Here is a 19,115-nt window from a genome sequence, read left to right as displayed (position 1 = left end):
CATCCACTAGAGACTACCACATGCCAGATCCACGATGATGATGTGATGCCATAGGAATCTGCACTCCAGTATGGGGATATTAATTTTAGTAACACGGAAAGTCCACGAGAAGTGACCGAGGTCAACAAACTCAAGGGTGACCACGCTATCACCATAGGTAGAGTCAGAAGTGCCAGTGATAGCAACCAGGCAGGTCCTCCCGTGGAGTGCAAGGTGGCTTGCCCACTGGAAGAGGTAGAACAGAAATCTTCCCGTCTCAAGAGGCAATATCACTGACAGATAGAATCGAACGTACACACAGTGAATTAGCCAGGTAGCAATATCTATGCCTTAGAATAACAGCTACCTGCTGAAAAAAAAATAGATTCTAGATAACCGTATCGCTATACAGATATGATTTTTTTTAAGATTAAGCTGTATCAGAGGTCTCTCAAGAGGCAGTTTCACGTTGGTCACATATCTGATGGTGGATAAGGATTGTATTGTTTATTATTGTATAGTTTTCGGTGTCGCATTATATCAGTATTATTTTGTAATGCCTAATATATCATTGTTTGGATACATGCTGTCTTCAGGATTAAATTAAAAATACATATATACATATAAATATATGCATCACAATAATTTTTTTCCTCTCATAACTTATAGATCTTCCGTATAAAACTACAAGAAAGGCAGACGAAAGACACCAATTTAGAGAGGTACGTTGAGTTGTTCTATATTCTTTGTAGTAGTTTGTTGTATATTTATGTTACTAATCACCCAAGTACTGTACAAGGTTCTTTGATGAATGGTTTAACAGAACCTCATGTCAACAAATCAAACACCGAACAGTTGATATAATCTTTTCTAAAACAGTTTATAGCTGTTGTTCAAGTGAGTTTAAGTGTGAGTTGTATTATAAGTAGCCTCATTCAACAGCCTAGTGCTGCCGAATAATTAGTTAAATCATTATTTGTGTCGAGGTACAGATAGCCAGTGTATTGAACATGAACAAATCCACAAGGACCGTGACGAGGATTCGAACCTGCGTCCGGGAGCATCCCAGACACTGCCTTGATCGACTGAGCTATGACAGGGTTAAATATGTTGAAACCGAAGTTCTACTGAACTTACTGGATCCCGTAGCCTCTCCGAGGCATAAACCAGGGTTTTACACAACTCCCCCCTGCACCCGAGCTATGTCTTGTGGATTTGTTCATTTGATGCATCACGTTAGTGTGATCTCTGTGTGTATTATACATGTTAGGCTTATACAGAGGTTCCCCCCCTTCAAGGTACTGATCCTCCCCAGGATGCAACCCCAGAACAGTTGACTAACTCCCGGGGACCTATTTACTGCTAGGGGAACAGAGGCATCAGGTGATAGGTAACGTGGTCCAACCATTTATGTCGTGCCAAGGATTTGAACCTGGAATTCCCGATTGTGAGTCGAGAACGAAGCCGACTGTACTACCGGGGCTCAATATATATGTATATGGAGTTTTGAGGGAATAAAGATTATAGTCCCCTATACATATATATATATATATATATATATATATATATATATATATATATATATATATATATATATATATATATATATATATATATATATATATATATATATATATATATATTATATATATATTTATATATATATATTTATATATATATATATATATATATATATATATATATATTTATATATATATATATATATATTTATATATATATATATATATATTTATATATATTTATATATATATATATTTATATATAAGATTAATAATTCTAACACGAATTTTCTCAATCTTTCGTACATTTCTTTTCACTGTTGGAGGTAATTCAAAAATCAATTCTCCAAAATTCATTTTTATTTCTAGTCTGACGCGACACGAGCGCGTTTCGTAAAACTTATTACATTTTCAAAGACTTTAGTTTACAAATACATAACTGAATAGAACTTACACATCTCCGATTTTGTTTATATCTACATTTGAGTGAGGTGGATGGGGTGAGGTGGCATTAATAGGGTATTAATTTCATCAACACAAGACAGAACAAGAGGTGGCATTAATAGGGTATTAATTTCATCAACACAAGACAGAACACGAAACAATGGGTATTGAAGTGGAAGTGATTGTATAAAGCCTATTGGTCCATATTTCTTGAGGTCAAAGCAAAGGCCAACAAACTGATCGAAACTGTGAACGCCAAGAAATCCGGACTCCACCTGCCAAAGATCATTGGGGAATATAAACCTGGATATGCGTATGGAAATGTCAAGACACACAAGCCTGGAAACCCACTTCGGCCAATCATTAGCCAGATACCCACACCCACGTACAGACTGGCGAAGCGACTCAACGGCCTGCTGACTCCTTATGTTCCTTGCGCCTTCAGCCTGAAGTCTCCAAAGGATTTTGTTGACTTACTGCGGGGCGCACGGGCCACAGGGATAAGAGCCTCGTTGGACGTAGAATCGCTGTTTACCAACGTACCTGTGGACGAGACAATCGGGATGATAGCCGACAGAGTGTATCGTGATCCAGCCTGTACTCCTCTTGACATACCCGAAAATATTCTAAGGAAACTACTCCAAGCTTGTATTAAAGAGCCACCCTTCTTGAGCCCGGATGGGCACATGTATAAGCAAGTAGATGGGGTCGCCATGGGTTCTCCCCTAGGTGTCCTGTTTGCAAACTTCTACATGGGTACCATCGAGCAAAAAGTCTTAGTCGACATGAACTTGAAACCGGCCATATACTGCAATTATGTTGACGACATTTTTACACAGGTACCTGATGTCAGACATCTGCAGGAGCTGAAGGAGGCATTTGAGCAGAGTTCCGTGCTGCGTTTCACTTACGAGATGGAAAAGGATGGGAAGCTGCCCTTTCTAGATGTAACAGTCATGGAAAAGAGCGGAGGTTTCCACACTGCAGTCTACACTAAGGAAACGAGCATAGGAATGTGCCTAAATGCCAACAGCGACTGCCCAGACAGGTACAAGAGGAGTGTTGTTAACGCATATGTCGACCGTGCTCTAAGCCACAGCTCAGAATGGAAGCAAGTCGACGAAGAACTCTGTAGGGTAAGGCAGGTCCTAGTCAACAACGGCTTCTCCAATGGTTTTGTCGAAGACATCATAAGAAGGAAAGTGAAACGCCATGCAACCTCTGAAGAGACAACTAACACAACACCTATACCCCCTATTAGACTATTTTACAGGAACTTCTTTTCCACAGCTCATAAAACAGAGGAAAGGGTCCTGAAAGATATTGTTAATAGAAACGTTATCCCTACAGACAAAAATCAGAGGATACAACTGACGATTTACTATAAAACCAGAAAAACGGCCAGCCTACTCATGAGAAACTCTCCAGACACAAAGCAGAACGCTTTAAAAGAGACCAACGTCGTCTATGCCTTCAAATGCCCACTTGGGGACTGTAAGCTCCAAAAAACCCAGTATATAGGCAAGACAACAACATCTCTTTCTAGGCGTTTAACGATGCATAAACAACAGGGCTCCATTAAGGAACATATAATCTCTTCCCACAACCAAATCATCGCCAGAGAAATCCTAGTAAACAACACAGAAATCATCGATAGATACAGCGATAGCAGGCGGCTTGACGTTTGCGAGGCACTACACATTAAGAAGTCAACACCAGCAATCAACAGCCAATTAATGCACAACTATATTCTACCCACCTCAAGACTCCGCTCCAATATAGAAGCATCAAGAAATATGGACCAATAGGCTTTATACAATCACTTCCATTTCAATACCCATTGTTTCGTGTTCTGTCTTGTGTTGATGAAATTAATACCCTATTAATGCCACCTCTTGTTCTGTCTTGTGTTGATGAAATTAATACCCTATTAATGCCACCTCACCCCATCCACCTCACTCAAATGTAGATATAAACAAAATCGGAGATGTGTAAGTTCTATTCAGTTGTGTATTTGTAAACTAAAGTCTTTGAAAATGTAATAAGTTTCACGAAACGCGCTCGTGTCGCGTCAGACTAGAAATAAAAATGAATTTTGGAGAATTGATTTTTGAATTACCTCCAACAGTGAAAAGAAATGTACGAAAGATTGAGAAAATTCGTGTTAGAATTATTAATCTTACTTTTTCGGTCATATTTAATATATATATATATATATATATATATATATATATATATATATATATATATATATATATATATATATATATATATATATATATATATATATATATATATATATATATATATATATATATATATATATATATATATATGTCGTACCTAGTAGCCAGAACTCACTTCTCAGCCTACTATGCAAGGCCCGATTTGCCTAATAAGCCAAGTTTTCATGAATTAATTGTTTTTCGACTACCTAACCTACCTAACCTAACCTAACCTAACTTTTTCGGCTACCTAACCTAACCTAACCTATCTTTATAGGTTAGGTTAGGTTAGGTAGGGTTGGTTAGGTTCGGTCATATATCTACGTTAATTTTAACTCCAATAAAAAAAAATTTACCTCATACATAATGAAATAGGTAGCTTTATCATTTCATAAGAAAAAAATTTGAGGAAATATATTAATTCAGGAAAACTTGGCTTATTAGGCAAATTGGGCCTTGCATAGTAGTCCAAAAAGTGCATTCTGGCTACTAGGTACGACATATATATATATATATATATATATATATATATATATATATATATATATATATATATATATATATATATATATATATATATATGTATATATATATATATATATATATATATATATATATATATATATATATATATATATATATATATATATATATATATATATATATATATATATATATATATCATGTCATCAGATGACCTCCTGGGGGCCATCAAAGCATCCACCACCAGAACTCTTCCCCACATTCCTAAAGCAGCGCGCCCATTTGCAGCAGGAAAATATACAGACCTTTAAGGAAAGAGGCCTTTAAGGAAATGAACGGTCTGCAAATCTTAATGCTGCAGCCACCATCAAACCATGGCATAATTTGCTCCTGTTTGGCAATATTTGCTTAGGCGTACCTGCAAGAGGAGACAAGTCACTAGCCTCATCAGTCACTAGGGCAATAAATAATTTCCCCAGAGCTGACAACTTGATCCCCATCCCTCCTCAACACAAAAACCGTCGTGGCAGACCCAAGAGTTCCAATGACAATTTTAAACTAGGAACACAAGTGACCAAAAAAAATGAAGAGGGCAACACAGTAGGAGCAATTAGGTTACTTACCAGCGAAGACACAATCGCCCCTAGAAATACCGCTACCGCCAACTCGCTGAGAGACAAGCACCGTCCTAGATTACCGTGGGAACCCACTGCTCAGGACACAAATGTCCCAGACATGGGACCTCTATTCCTCCAAGCGTCCGAGGTATACAAAGCCATCATGTCATTTCCGCCAGGCTCGGCAGGGGGATACACTGGAGTAAGACCTCAGCACCTCAAGGAGATGGTAAACCCAGTTCTCGAAGAAGTTGCCGAGACACTATTGTCAGAGGTCACGAAGTTTGTCAACGACTGCCTCTCTGGGTTGATCCCAGATACAATTAAACCCTTTTTCTTTGGAGCATCCCTTTGTGCCCTCAAGAAGAAAGATGGTGGTGTCAGACCCATTGCCGTGGGTAACACACTTCGGCGCCTTGTTGCTAGGGCAGCTGTCAGAAAAATTAGCATAGACGCTGCGACGATGCTTCGACCCCATCAACTAGGTCTTGGTGTCCCCCATGGCTGTGAAGCAGCAGCTCATGCAGCACGAGTCTGTATCAAGCACCTCCCAGAAAATAAGGCATTAATTAAATTAGACTTTAAAAATGCCTTCAACCAGGTAAAAAGGGATGTGGTACTGGAAGCAGTTCGAACAAGCTTTCCTTCTCTACTCCCCTTCGTCTCAGCAGGGTACAATAGGCAATCAACGCTGCTGTTTGGGGAACATGAAGTTGTTTCTGCAGAAGGTGTCCAGCAGGGAGACCCACTTGCCCCTTTTCTTTTTTGCATGGCTGGTAAAGAGGTCACAAGCAGGTTGACCAGCGAACTCAACATCTGGTTCCTGGACGATGGCACCCTGGCAGGGACACAGGAGTCCCTGCTAGAAGATCTACAGTTGGTGAAATCTAAGGGAGAGGAGTTAGGATTCACCCTAAACCCATTAAATTGTGAAATCATCTCATCTAGCCAATCAACCATAGATGCAGTGCGAATCATATTGCCAGGAGCCCAAGTGATCGCTCCCACCGACAGTGTGCTGCTACGGGCACCTCTGGGCTCGAGCGCCATTGAGGTAGTCCTCGAAGAAAAGCTGAACGACCTGAGGAGGATGGAGGGAAGAATAGGGGCTTTGGACGCCCTACGATGCTTTGTACCTACTCACAAGGTGCCTGGCTTTGTCCAGACTGACCTATTTCCTAGGGTGTGCTTCCTCCTTCGACGGCTCAAAATTAACAGAATATGACACACTCCTATGGTCAATAACCGTGAAAGTGTTAAACCTCTCCCTGCAAGATGACCAATGGGACCAAGCAACGCTCCCAGTTAGACTCGGGGGTATAGGTATTCGCAAGGCGACACAGCATTGCCGGCATTCTTATCCTCGACCAGTGCAACAGGTGAATTAGTTAAGTAAATACTACCGGAATACCTAAGAGACTCCATTGGGATTCATGATCCCAAATTCGTGGAAGGAGCCGGTCAGTGGGACACTTGTCAACTCTCATCCTCGACCGACTTTTCCAAATGACTGCAAACAGTCAAAATGGGATAGCCCCATAGTGGAGAACATCGCCACATCATTGCTGGAGGCAGCTTCCAGGAAGCTGCCTCTTCTTCTAGCGTCTTCGTGTCTTCTAGCTGTGCAAGCGCCCCATGCCGGGGACTTCCTGTTGGCAGTCCCTAATTCCGCCTTGGGTACCCGCCTGGACCATCGGACCCTAAGTATTGGTGTTGCTCTGCGCCTTGCCGCCCCTATCTCCACCGAACACCGGTCTATTTGCAGCCATGCACGGGCAGACCAATACGGCAGCCATGGTCTCATCTGTCATAAGACACAGGGAAAGATTGCCAGACATGAAGCAGTCAGTGACATCATCAAGAGAAGTTTGGCTTCAGCTGGGTGCCCAGCACAAAGGGAACCTCAGTTGTGCAAGCCTGACAACAGCCAGCCGAGGAGGGAAGGTAAACAGGTCGTGTGGGACTACACGTGTGCATCTACATTGGTTGATACCTATCTACCTTACAGCACAGCTGAGGGAGGCGGGGCGGCCACCTTCAGGGAGACCCAGAAAACTAACAAGTACAGGGACCTGGAACGTTGTTACAGGTTCGTGCCGATAGGCTCCGAGACTCTGGGCGCCTGGGGTAAATGTACACTTAAGGTCCTGAAGGAGCTGGGCGAGGAACTCATTGGGATGACTTGAAACCCACGAGCGGCCAGTTTCATGTTCCAGTGCCTCAGTGTCGCTGTTCAGAGGGGAAATGCGTGCTGAATTTTGGGTACGCACCCGACCCCCGAGGAGCTGGACGAGGTCTTCGAACACTGAGTGGTATATTGTTATATAAGTGTGTGTTTTCTGTAAACTGTAGCATTGCAATAAAATCAAATAAAAAAAAAGAAATAACAGGGGTGGTAGGAGAGGAAAAGATTAAAGTATTCGGTGAGGATCCACAAGGTCTTCTCTGAACGCTATTTATTTTCTTCTTCTTTGAGGATGTGGGTCCCTTTAATTAAACCGGTGGTGGTAACCCCCTATATATATATATATATATATATATATATATATATATATATATATATATATATATATATATATATATAATATATATATATATAATATATATATATAATATATATATATATATATATATATATATATATATATATATATATATATATATATATATATATATATATATATATATATATATATATATATATATATATATATATATATATATATATATATATATATATATATATATATATATATATATATATATATATATATATATATATATATATGAATGTACAGTAGTGCACGTCTTCAGGTATTACCCTGGAAGCTCCGACCAGCATGGATGTGGCCGCCCTGTCTTCTCTCCCATACGAAGGTGATCAGCTTCCCTGACCATCCACCGTGACCTCACAGATGACGACCCCGACCTTGTATGGTGTTGTGATCTGATAAGTCAATTATGTCCTCACTCCAGAGGTGGGCACTATGATGACCTGACCTTCCTGGGTACTCTTCTCACCAGTACGTATATATTTTGATGCATTTCCGGAACAACCAGAGTTCCTTGAAGCTCTTCTTTGGCCTCTAGTATCATTATTATTATTGTATTAGTATACTTTGTTGAGGTGCGTCTAGTATAATTCTGGGCACTGATTACCCAACATTGCCTTTGACTAAACAAGTTATTATGAGTCCTGATTAACCCAGATCAATTTTAGCACACTGGTTTGGATTAATGCAAGCTATAATGCTTATATACTTCAAACTAACCAGACGTGCTGCTCATCTCAGCAAAATATTAATTAATCCATATTGTATTTCTCTGATATAAGTTGCTATTTAGATGTGTGACATAGCCAGGTTTAGCCTTCACGTCTCCTGATGCTTGCAGGCGAGGGTATTGAGACACTGATTCGAGAACTTCACGAGAGGAACGTCAGCGCTGGCAACCCCTGGACCATGTTCTCAGCGCCACAGGGTCAACCCGGCACCACCCAGGCCCTGGCCGCCTCGCTACGCCTCTCCGGTCTCTATGTCTTCTAGGGCCTGCAGGACCAAGTCGCAAGATGATCAAACATTTGGTTCCTGTTAAAATATCTATGAGACAGAAGGCTCTTATATATAATCACAGACTTGTTAACATTTACCATTGTTGCTATCTGTTTAGTGCAGTTGTGCTTAGGTATTTCTGATGCTGTATATTGTGAAAAATGTATTGAATAATTAGTTATAAACTCAGCATTACTTCCCAAAATCAAGAACTGGCCAACGAAGTTAATCTTTTCCTACATGAAACTAAGCTCTCTTCAGTTCAAAGTTTAAAACCTGAATTCCATTGAAACCACTAGAAAATAGGAGAGGGAAAAAAATAAGGGTAAAGCGCCAAGCCCTTACAACTACATAGCACGGGATTTGGAATGGGACGGGGGAGGGGGGAACGAATGTTGCCCAACCTCTTGGACGGTCGGGGATTGAACGCAGACCTGCATGAAGCGAGACCGTCGCTCTACCGTCCAGCCCAAGTGGTTGGTTAAAAAAAGATATGAAGGAGAGAATATTTGCCAGCTTTTAAAACCCACTTAATACCTTGCTATTGCAACAAACTGTCTCCCAAGATGAATCAGACCAATAAAAACTCCTAGCTGTTGTCATTATTTCCTCACGAAATTTTCCCTTGAAACCAACTGAGCGGACCGTGTCAACTCGTGGTTAAGGAACTACGGGAGCAGCTGAATTACAAACTTCAAGCAAGCAGGTGAAAACAAAGCAGCACACAGAAGAGGTACCAAAGTATCTACTGAAAACATTAGGAAAATTCGTGTCCAATTACATAGTTGTTCGTGAAGATTAGACCTTATCAGAGCTTTTGGGTCTGGAAAACCCACTGTTTTCGTGAAAAACTGATTTACCAGGAATAGGCAGAATCTTTCCTTTCAACTGCGACAAGTTTGTAAGAATTCCAATATGTTAATCAAAGATTGCTTCGTCAGAGGTGGTAAAATACCAGTGAGGAAGACCGACACTGGAAAAAACTATAAAATAGCCAATGCAGCCCATCCACTGTAGATAATGCAAGTACTTGCCTGTAAAGTAATGCAAGTACTTAAGTACTTGCTTGTAAATATTTAAAAATTGTGTAACTAGATTCAGAAGAGTTTTACTTGCTTAGCTAAATGAACAATGGGGTTCAGTTGATGAACCCACTATCTGCCTCTGTAACCCCACTGTGGGTTATCAGTTTTGAATCAATTATATTTTGAATGTGGATTCAAAATATAGCCCCATTTAAAAGCAAAGCCAAGGAATGAAGTATACCATATAAATTGAATAGATCGAATACTAATGATCCAAAGTGGATAATAAAGGATCTGAAGAACCTTATAGGTAAAAAGAGAGCGTGGTACAAAAGGATTAAGAATGGGGAAGTCAGTTTAGAACAGGAATTCGTACAACTGGTTAGAAATACTTAAAAAGAGATAAGGAAAGCAAAAAGAAACTAAAGTTCGCATAGCAGAGCAAGCGAAGACAAATCCTAAAGGGTTTTTCCAGTTATACCTTACAAAGATTAGGGAAAGGATAGGTCCATTAAAAACCGAGACAGGTCAAATAACAGATAGTGATGAAGAAATGAGTAGTATTTTTAATAAATATATTATATCTGTATTTACGAAAGAGGAACTTAACAATATGCCTTCAGCCGAACAAGTCTATGACTTGTTCGGCTGAAGACTTCGACTTCTTCAGATCCTTTGAAGACGACGACTTCTTCAGATCCTTTGTTATCCACTTTGGATCATTAGTATTCGATCTATTCAATTTATATGGTATACTACATTCCTGGGCTTTGGTTAGAATATTTTTAAATAGGTTATATTTTGAATCCACATCAAAAACCCCTTTTACGTCACCTATCTCTGGGTTAACGTCTAGCTCCAATACCGGCCCACAACCCATAACCTAGACTTTCCAATCTATTTGACCCATGGGACCCATTCTGGGACCATAATGAATAAAATATCAATTGGTCTCATTATAAGATATTAGTTACTAATTTGAAGTTGTGAAATTTGCTGTTTTTTCTTTCCATTGTATAATGTTGATCCATTAGGAAAAGTTGGAGCATTTACCATGAAGATGCACAACACAAACTGAGTGTGTTTGAGGACGTTTTGGTGCACGTGCACCCGGCCCCTTAGAGGTATTTAATTTTGTTAATTTCATTGTCTATTTAATATATTGTCAAATATTTATTTGTCTATTACATTTTTTATATATACGTTTTTGTTCGTGTTTTCTTTGTTCACTACTTTTATTGTCCATTACTTTTATTGTCCATTACTTTTATTGCCCATTACTTTTATTGTCCATTACTTTTATTGTCCATTACTTTTGTTGTCCATTACTTTTATTGTCCATTACTTTTGTTGTCCATTACTTTTATTGTCCATTACTTTTATTGTCCATTACTTTTGTTGTCCATTACTTTTGTTGTCCATTACTTTTATTGTCCATTACTTTTGTTGTCCATTACTTTTATTGTCCATTACTTTTATTGTCCATTACTTTTGTTGTCCATTACTTTTGTTGTCCATTACTTTTGTTGTCCATTACTTTTATTGTCCATTACTTTTGTTGTCCATTACTTTTGTTGTCCATTACTTTTATTGTCCATTACTTTTGTTGTCCATTACTTTTGTTGCCCATTACTTTTGTTGTCCATTACTTTTGTTGTCCATTACTTTTATTGTCCATTACTTTTGTTGTCCATTACTTTTGTTGCCCATTACTTTTGTTGTCCATTACTTTTGTTGTCCATTACTTTTGTTGCCCATTACTTTTGTTGTCCATTACTTTTGTTGCCCATTACTTTTATTGTCCATTACATTTTTGTTCATTATTTTTATTATCCTGCGGGATATTTATCATATAAATATCCTAGTCAACAACGATATTTATTATATAAGTATCCTAGGCAGGCCCTAGTCAACAACGGCTTCTTAAGCAGTTTTGTTAATGTCGTTTTTGTTAAAGACGAATGGCTCCAGCGGTGTGGAGCCATTCATACCTCATGGCTCCAGCGGTGTGGAGCCATTCATACCTCATGGCTCCAGCGGTGTGGAGCCATTCACACCTCATGGCTCCAGCGGTGTGGAGCCATTCATACCTCATGGCTCCAGCGGTGTGGAGCCATTCATACCTCATGGCTCCAGCGGTGTGGAGCCATTCACACCTCATGGCTCCAGCGGTGTGGAGCCATTCATACCTCATGGCTCCAGCAGTGTGGAGCCATTCACACCTCATGGCTCCAGCGGTGTGGAGCCATTCATACCTCATGGCTCCAGCGGTGTGGAGCCATTCATACCTCATGGCTCCAGCGGTGTGGAGCCATTCACACCTCATGGCTCCAGCGGTGTGGAGCCATTCACACCTCATGGCTCCAGCGGTGTGGAGTCATTCACACCTCATGGCTCCAGCGGTGTGGAGCCATTCACACCTCATGGCTCCAGCGGTGTGGAGCCATTCACACCTCATGGCTCCAGCGGTGTGGAGCCATTCACACCTCATGGCTCCAGCGGTGTGCAGCCATTCACACCTCATGGCTCCAGCGGTGTGGAGCCATTCACACCTCATGGCTCCAGCGGTGTGGAGCCATTCACACCTCATGGCTCCAGCGGTGTGGAGCCATTCATACCTCATGGCTCCAGCGGTGTGGAGCCATTCACACCTCATGGCTCCAGCGGTGTGGAGCCATTCATACCTCATGGCTCCAGCGGTGTGGAGCCATTCATACCTCATGGCTCCAGCGGTGTGGAGCCATTCACACCTCATGGCTCCAGCGGTGTGGAGTCATTCACACCTCATGGCTCCAGCGGTGTGGAGTCATTCACACCTCATGGCTCCAGCGGTGTGGAGCCATTCACACCTCATGGCTCCAGCGGTGTGGAGCCATTCACACCTCATGGCTCCAGCGGTGTGGAGCCATTCACACCTCATGGCTCCAGCGGTGTGCAGCCATTCACACCTCATGGCTCCAGCGGTGTGGAGCCATTCACACCTCATGGCTCCAGCGGTGTGGAGCCATTCACACCTCATGGCTCCAGCGGTGTGGAGCCATTCACACCTCATGGCTCCTACTGATTTTACCAAAAGAAGGTAGTTATTCAATTGTATAAATTTCTGGTGTGCCCCCACTTGGATTATTGAATCCAAGCATAGAGACCTCATCTTCTAATAAACTGAGCTTCTTTGGAGAAAGTTCAACACTGGGCAACAAAATCATTCCAGAGCAAAATGAACTCACACACCAGGAACGGTTGAGGGCCACACAGTTAACACTGCAAACCAGATATGACAGGGCGGATCTCGTCAAAACTTTTAATTAACATACTGAACAATTTGGAGGATGTTGATCCAGCAATCCGTCCTCAGGTACCAAAATACCTATAGTCACATTATTTAGCGTTCCAATGCTGCATATATTCAAAGTTTACCTGAGGGCCACTGACATTAGTCGCCTCGTTTTTGCCAACATTTGTTTTGATAATCTTCTCCAGTTGGATTTTGAAATTCAACACTCTTGGCATTTACGGCTTCAGCAGGTAGGCTGTTCCATGGGTTTATACCCCTGTCCAGAGAATTTCTGAAAAAGGAGGGTTTCAGTGTTAGGTATTGTGCATCTGCCAGTTCCTTTATGACTGGATTGAATTCCATCCACACCTGGGGCTTTCGAGTCCTTTTAGTTTGTCAATGCTCTTCCTGACTGTGTCTCACGTCTGGAGTAAATCCGTTAATTCGCTCTCTTCACCTCTTTCAAACATTTGTGTGGGTGATGGGATGTCATCTAACCTTTCTAGTGTGAACAATAATGTAAAATATTCATTCAAAGTCGCTTCACTTCAGTCGCTGAGTGTAGCAGTACACAGTTACAGTCACTCCCTCAGTTACTCTTTTAGTACAGTGTAACCATGTCTCCCCAGGATATGACTTTCCTAACCATCCTTCTTGAATTATTAACGTCAGAAGGACACGGTGATATAGTAGCAAGAGCAAGGAAAATTGCTGAAGACGACCCAACCCTAAACGAAGCACCGTGGCAACTTGTAGGCAACGGAAAGGCAAACAAACGAAGAAGAACCGAAGAAACGTCCAAAGAAACCAAACTAGAAGCCAACCAGAACTCAAGAGCAGCACCCAAACCAATGCCAAGGACCATATTCAAGACCAAAAAACCAGTGGATGGTCCCACTTATGCTTTCATTGCCGCTCTGGAAAAGAATAATCCAGGATCAGATCTTAGAGCCAAGCCCGACATTAGAGGTAGATATAACATATCCACAGCTAATCCGGATATAATCACAAACCTCAGGAACACAGAACACCTAGTGGAACTGAAACCAGAAGAAAAAATCACCAAAATGATAGTTCAAAATTTCCCGGTCGAAGTTCATGCCAACAGACTCCTAGAATGCCCAAATGTCACAACGGCGGAAAGATGCAAGCACAACAATATCGAAACAAGACAGGTTCTTGTAACAATAAAAGGACCTCGCATCAACACTCTGAGTGTTGGCATCTATGGTCAATTCAGGCTGAGACTGTACAACCCAGAACCCATGCGCTGCTACAGGTGTCAGCGCTTCGGCCACCACAAAGATGGCTGCAGAGGTCCGGAACGATGTGGTGTATGTAGCGAGCTCCATATTACTGACATATGCAAGAATCTGCACAAAGAAGGCAGACAAACGAAAGCAAAATGCCCGAACTGCGGGGATACACATCACGCCTGGAACAAACGGTGTCCAGAAAGGGTAAAAAGAATACTAGTTTTCGGATCAACCCAGCAACCCAAAGTAACAACTTCGAGACCCCAATCGACCAGACCCTCGGTAAAAAGCCAGTGGTACACCCCTCGGCAAGTCCGAATAAATGAAGATCAGCAACAGTCTGGCGCGCCGGGTCCTTCTGGTCTGGGCAAGGACGGGGCCTCCAACAACTGGAGGGGGCAGGGGGGCGCTGCTCCACTGGGAGACAGCAACAGAATGGATCGGGGCGGCAGAGAGAACATGCCTGCCGTTGCCCCCGGGACCTCCCTGGCAGGAATGATGATCCCTGCATCATCGGGTGCCCCAGTGGCTAGATGTAGCAGGGGCGCTTCGGCCCAACCAGGAGTCTCCTCACCCACCAAGAAGAAAGTCTCCACTCCAGCCAAAAAGACAAACGGTCGGGAAAACCAGTACTATAAAAACCATGGACTCAATGATTCCACTATAAACGGAAAAAGGGACAATCTCAAAATTATACAATGGAATATTCAAGGATTCAAAAGCAAAGCACAAACACTCAGAGCAGTGCTTCTCAAGGATGGCATTGATATTGTTCTACTTCAAGAAACACTCACCAGGACTGGCAAATTTATCAATATCCCAGGATATCAAGGATTCCACTGCCCTATGGCACAAGGTGGCACCAGAGGCATTTCAATTCTAGTAAGAAATCATATCAATGCCACGACAATCACAGACCTGCCCAACTGTGGCGAGAACGTCGAAATTATGGGAGTTAAGCTCACTATGAGGAACTCAACGCTGTCCGTCTTCAATGTATACAAGAGCCAGAGAGAACATGACATGGATCTCTCAACAATCTTTGAAATAGCAGTCACTACACCTACTATCATCTCTGGTGACTTCAACGCTCATAGTGAATTACTTCTTGATTCACCAAGAACCGACGCCAACGGAAGACATATTGAACATCTTTTGGATGAAGTGCCAGAAATCAGTCTTAAATTAATAGAAATTAATTCGACGGAACCAACCCACACTGGCGGGGCAAAGTTGGATCTTACGTTTGTTTCCACCAGTATTTATGAGTTGTGTCATTGGTCAGCGGATCATGTTCTGACTAGTGACCACTTTGCTACAAAAACAGTTATTAATATAGCACTACCTCCCAGACCTCCAGCTCCCGAGCCCGGATGGGACTTTATCAAGGCAGATTGGACGAAGTTTCAGGAAGCTCTCGAAACTTGGCACCAAAACTACACTCCTCCTGACAACACCGAAGAAATGGAAAAAGATTTAGTAAATGCAATACATAGAGCAGCAAATCACGCCATCCCCAAGAGGATAACAATTACCCAACAACACAAGGACCATTGGTATTACTGTGATAGGATCAAAGAGCTACATAACAGACTAAATCGTGTACGAAAGAATTTCAGAAGAGACAGAACCGAAGCTAATCTAGGACTTCTTAGAGCTGTCCGAGATCATGTGCACAAAGAAACAGCAAAAATCAGAGAAGAAAAATGGCTCGAGTGGAGTGCCAAACGAAATCAGCATACGTCCTTGGGCGACATCTGGAGACAGATCAACAAGGCCAAAGGAAAATCGCCTCCTGCTCCGCCGCACCATGTTCATCCAGAGCAAGAAGCAGAAAGGCTAGCAAATCTATTTGCTTCAAGAGCCAGTTCCACTCAACTTCCTCAAGCAACTCTGACTCACCAACATAGACTTCAAGCAGCAAGATGGAAAAAAATAGATGATGCTTTAGCCTTACCTGACGAACTAGACCAACCTTTCAATCTAAAAGAACTCAGAAGTGCTACAAAGAAAACTAAAAATACAGCTCCAGGCGAGGACAAAATCACTTACAACATGCTAGCCAAGCTAGGAGAAAAGGGTGAAGAAGCCTTCTTGAATCTCATCAACAGAGTATGGGTGACAAGAACCCGACCACTCTCTTGGAACAGTGCAATTATAGTTCCCATTCCAAAACCTAAAGACCCAGGAAATCCAAGACCCATCTCATTAACAAGCTGTCTGGCCAAAACTGCAGAAAGAATGGCCCTTAATCGAATTGAATGGAAAGCCAATCCACTACACCAAAATATGTTTGCTTACAGAAAAGGTGTTGAAACCACAGAATGCCTTACCTCCCTCCTGGATAAAATCAATGACAAACCTGGAATCCTTATTTTTCTAGACCTTGAAAAAGCCTTCGAGTTAGCCAGTGCTCCAGCTACACTGTGCTGCCTTGAGGATAAGGAAATCAAAGGACACGCTCTTGCTTTTGCCAAAGGAAGCCTGCTTAACCGAGAAGCTAAAGTCAAATTCCAAGGAAAAACATCGACCTCAAAGAGGCTGGAAAATGGAACTCCGCCGGGAGGAATACTAAGCCCCTTCCTCATCAACTGTCTCATGGAACAATTCATGAAGCTCAAGCTACCAAAAGCCAAACTTCTTAACTATGCAGACGACTTTGTGGTCATCATCAATGACAAAGGTGCAAGGAACCATGCACAAAAATGCCTAGATATTATCAGCAAGGAAGCGGAACGCTTAGCAGTGAAAATAAACAGCAATAAAACAAAAGCAATGGCCGTTAAAATGAGAACTCAAGACATCAGACTGGCAGTACAAGGACAAGAAATTGAGTGGGTTACCTCTTTTCAATACCCAGGAGTCATAATAGACAACCAGTTGACATTCACTCAAGAAATTGAATATCTTCGGCAACGCTGTAAAGCCAGAAACTCAGCTTTGCGCTCTCTGACCAGTCTTAGAGAGGGTACATCTCTACCAGTACTCAAAATGTACTACGTTCAAGCAGTTAAGTCACTCATCGACTATGCTGCTCCTGCTCTTACATCCCTCAGTGATAACCAATGGGAGAAACTGGAAGTGTCCCAAAATGATGTTCTGAGAACAATGCTGGGAGCACCTATATGGACGCGTAGAGAGAACCTTAGAATGGAAACAAATTTATCAGCATTAGAAAACAGAATGAAACACAGGATAGCCACCATAATAGGAAAACTTACTGGAACAACCGCCAGACTGTCAATCAAAGACAGCATACAGAGATCCTTTCAGAATAACCTACAGTTTAGAACAAGCTCATGGATGGATAATGTGGTCAAGATTTTAGAGAAAATGGACATGATATGGGCCATTAAAAACAAAGGGGAAGATAGACCATATCAACACTTTCGACAGCCTCCTCCATGGGAAGAATCGACTCTAAAGATAATCATTGAAAGATTACCAGTTAAAAACTCAGCATGTGACCCGCAGAGGCTCAAGGAAGTAATAGAGCAACAAATGGAAACTATCTCTAGACCCACAACGACTCACATCTTCACAGACGGATCAGTTGATCAAGAAAGAGGTTCTGCTGGGGCAGCAGTTTACACTACCAACCATGAAGCTTACTGGAGCATGAATAGTGGGTGCTCAACATTGCAAACAGAATTATATGCCCTGAAGGAGGCAATAAACTATACAATTGAGAATAATTTACATGATGTCATCATTCATACAGACTCTAAATCTTCGCTCCAGGCATTGTTATCCAGACAGCACAGAGATAATATACATCTCCTCACAGAAATTCAACATATAGGACAAGATGCCCATAATCGAGGGCTGTCAATCTCCCTAAATTGGATACCATGTCACATTGGCATAGATGGTAATGAAAAGGCAGACTCACTAGCAAAAACTGCCACTGCTCTACCTGTTGTACAGGTTCAAATACCTCCAAGTTTCTCACAGATTAAGGAGCAAATCAAGAAGAAAATATTCTCAACTATCAAAAGTCGCCACAGAGTCAAAGTAGCGGAAGGAAGATCCACTGCGATATGGTATGAACAAGCCACTGGTTACTCCTCTTTCAAGCCTGGCAAAAATATATCCAGAGACATTGCAGTAGCCATACACAGACTCAGACTTGGTTACAAGCGCTGCTGGGAGGTAATGAACCCAATAGTTAAAGAGTGTCACATCTGTGAAACTGAGGCAGAGGCGCCACTATTGCACTACTTAATCATCAGGTCAGGTCAGGTCAGGTCATTCAGGTCTGAATCCATCAGGTCTAAATCAACGGAAAATTCGCCTGAAGCTGTCTTCCCAGTTCACGAAATCCCATCTAGTCCGGACAGCTGCATCCCAACGGAAGGGATTATACATCAACGAGTGCTTGACCAGGAACAGACAGCAAATCCTCTACCGCCTGCGTCAAATCCGGCAACAAAACCCAGATGCTATTCATCAGTGCTTCGTTAGAGATGGTCTGATAAAGGTGAGAAAAACCGCAGAGGGCAAAATGTTTACTATTACTAGAGAAGAAAACCTCAACACTTTCCTCTCATAATGTGGTTTGTCTCACCTTATCTCTCCCAATGAATTAACTTAATTAACCCCCTGTCAACTAGTGGGGCTAGGTATCCTAAGTCTCCTTGGTTCATTTTCTGACTTCATTTTTAACTTACTCTTACCTAGTCATTTACCGAAATTATTTAATTGAGTTATTAAGTAGTTCTTCAGGTCTTTTTAATTATAC

General features: G+C 41.7%; 1 protein-coding gene and 1 long non-coding RNA gene across 5 annotated transcripts in view; both read left to right on the top strand.

The window, feature by feature from the left end:
- LOC138350668 (uncharacterized) overlaps positions 1-19,115 on the top strand; it is a 625,641-nt gene that overhangs the window by 559,491 nt on the left and 47,035 nt on the right. The window lies entirely within an intron of this gene.
- Positions 8,070-9,004, top strand: LOC138350514 (uncharacterized). The gene is made up of 2 exons (XR_011222144.1): positions 8,070-8,291; positions 8,662-9,004. It is a non-coding gene; the product is annotated as an uncharacterized lncRNA (long non-coding RNA).

Source organism: Procambarus clarkii, chromosome 46 (assembly GCF_040958095.1).
Source record: "Procambarus clarkii isolate CNS0578487 chromosome 46, FALCON_Pclarkii_2.0, whole genome shotgun sequence".
Classification (NCBI taxonomy): Eukaryota; Metazoa; Arthropoda; class Malacostraca; order Decapoda; family Cambaridae; genus Procambarus; species Procambarus clarkii.
This window is presented reverse-complemented; position numbering and strand designations above follow the sequence as displayed.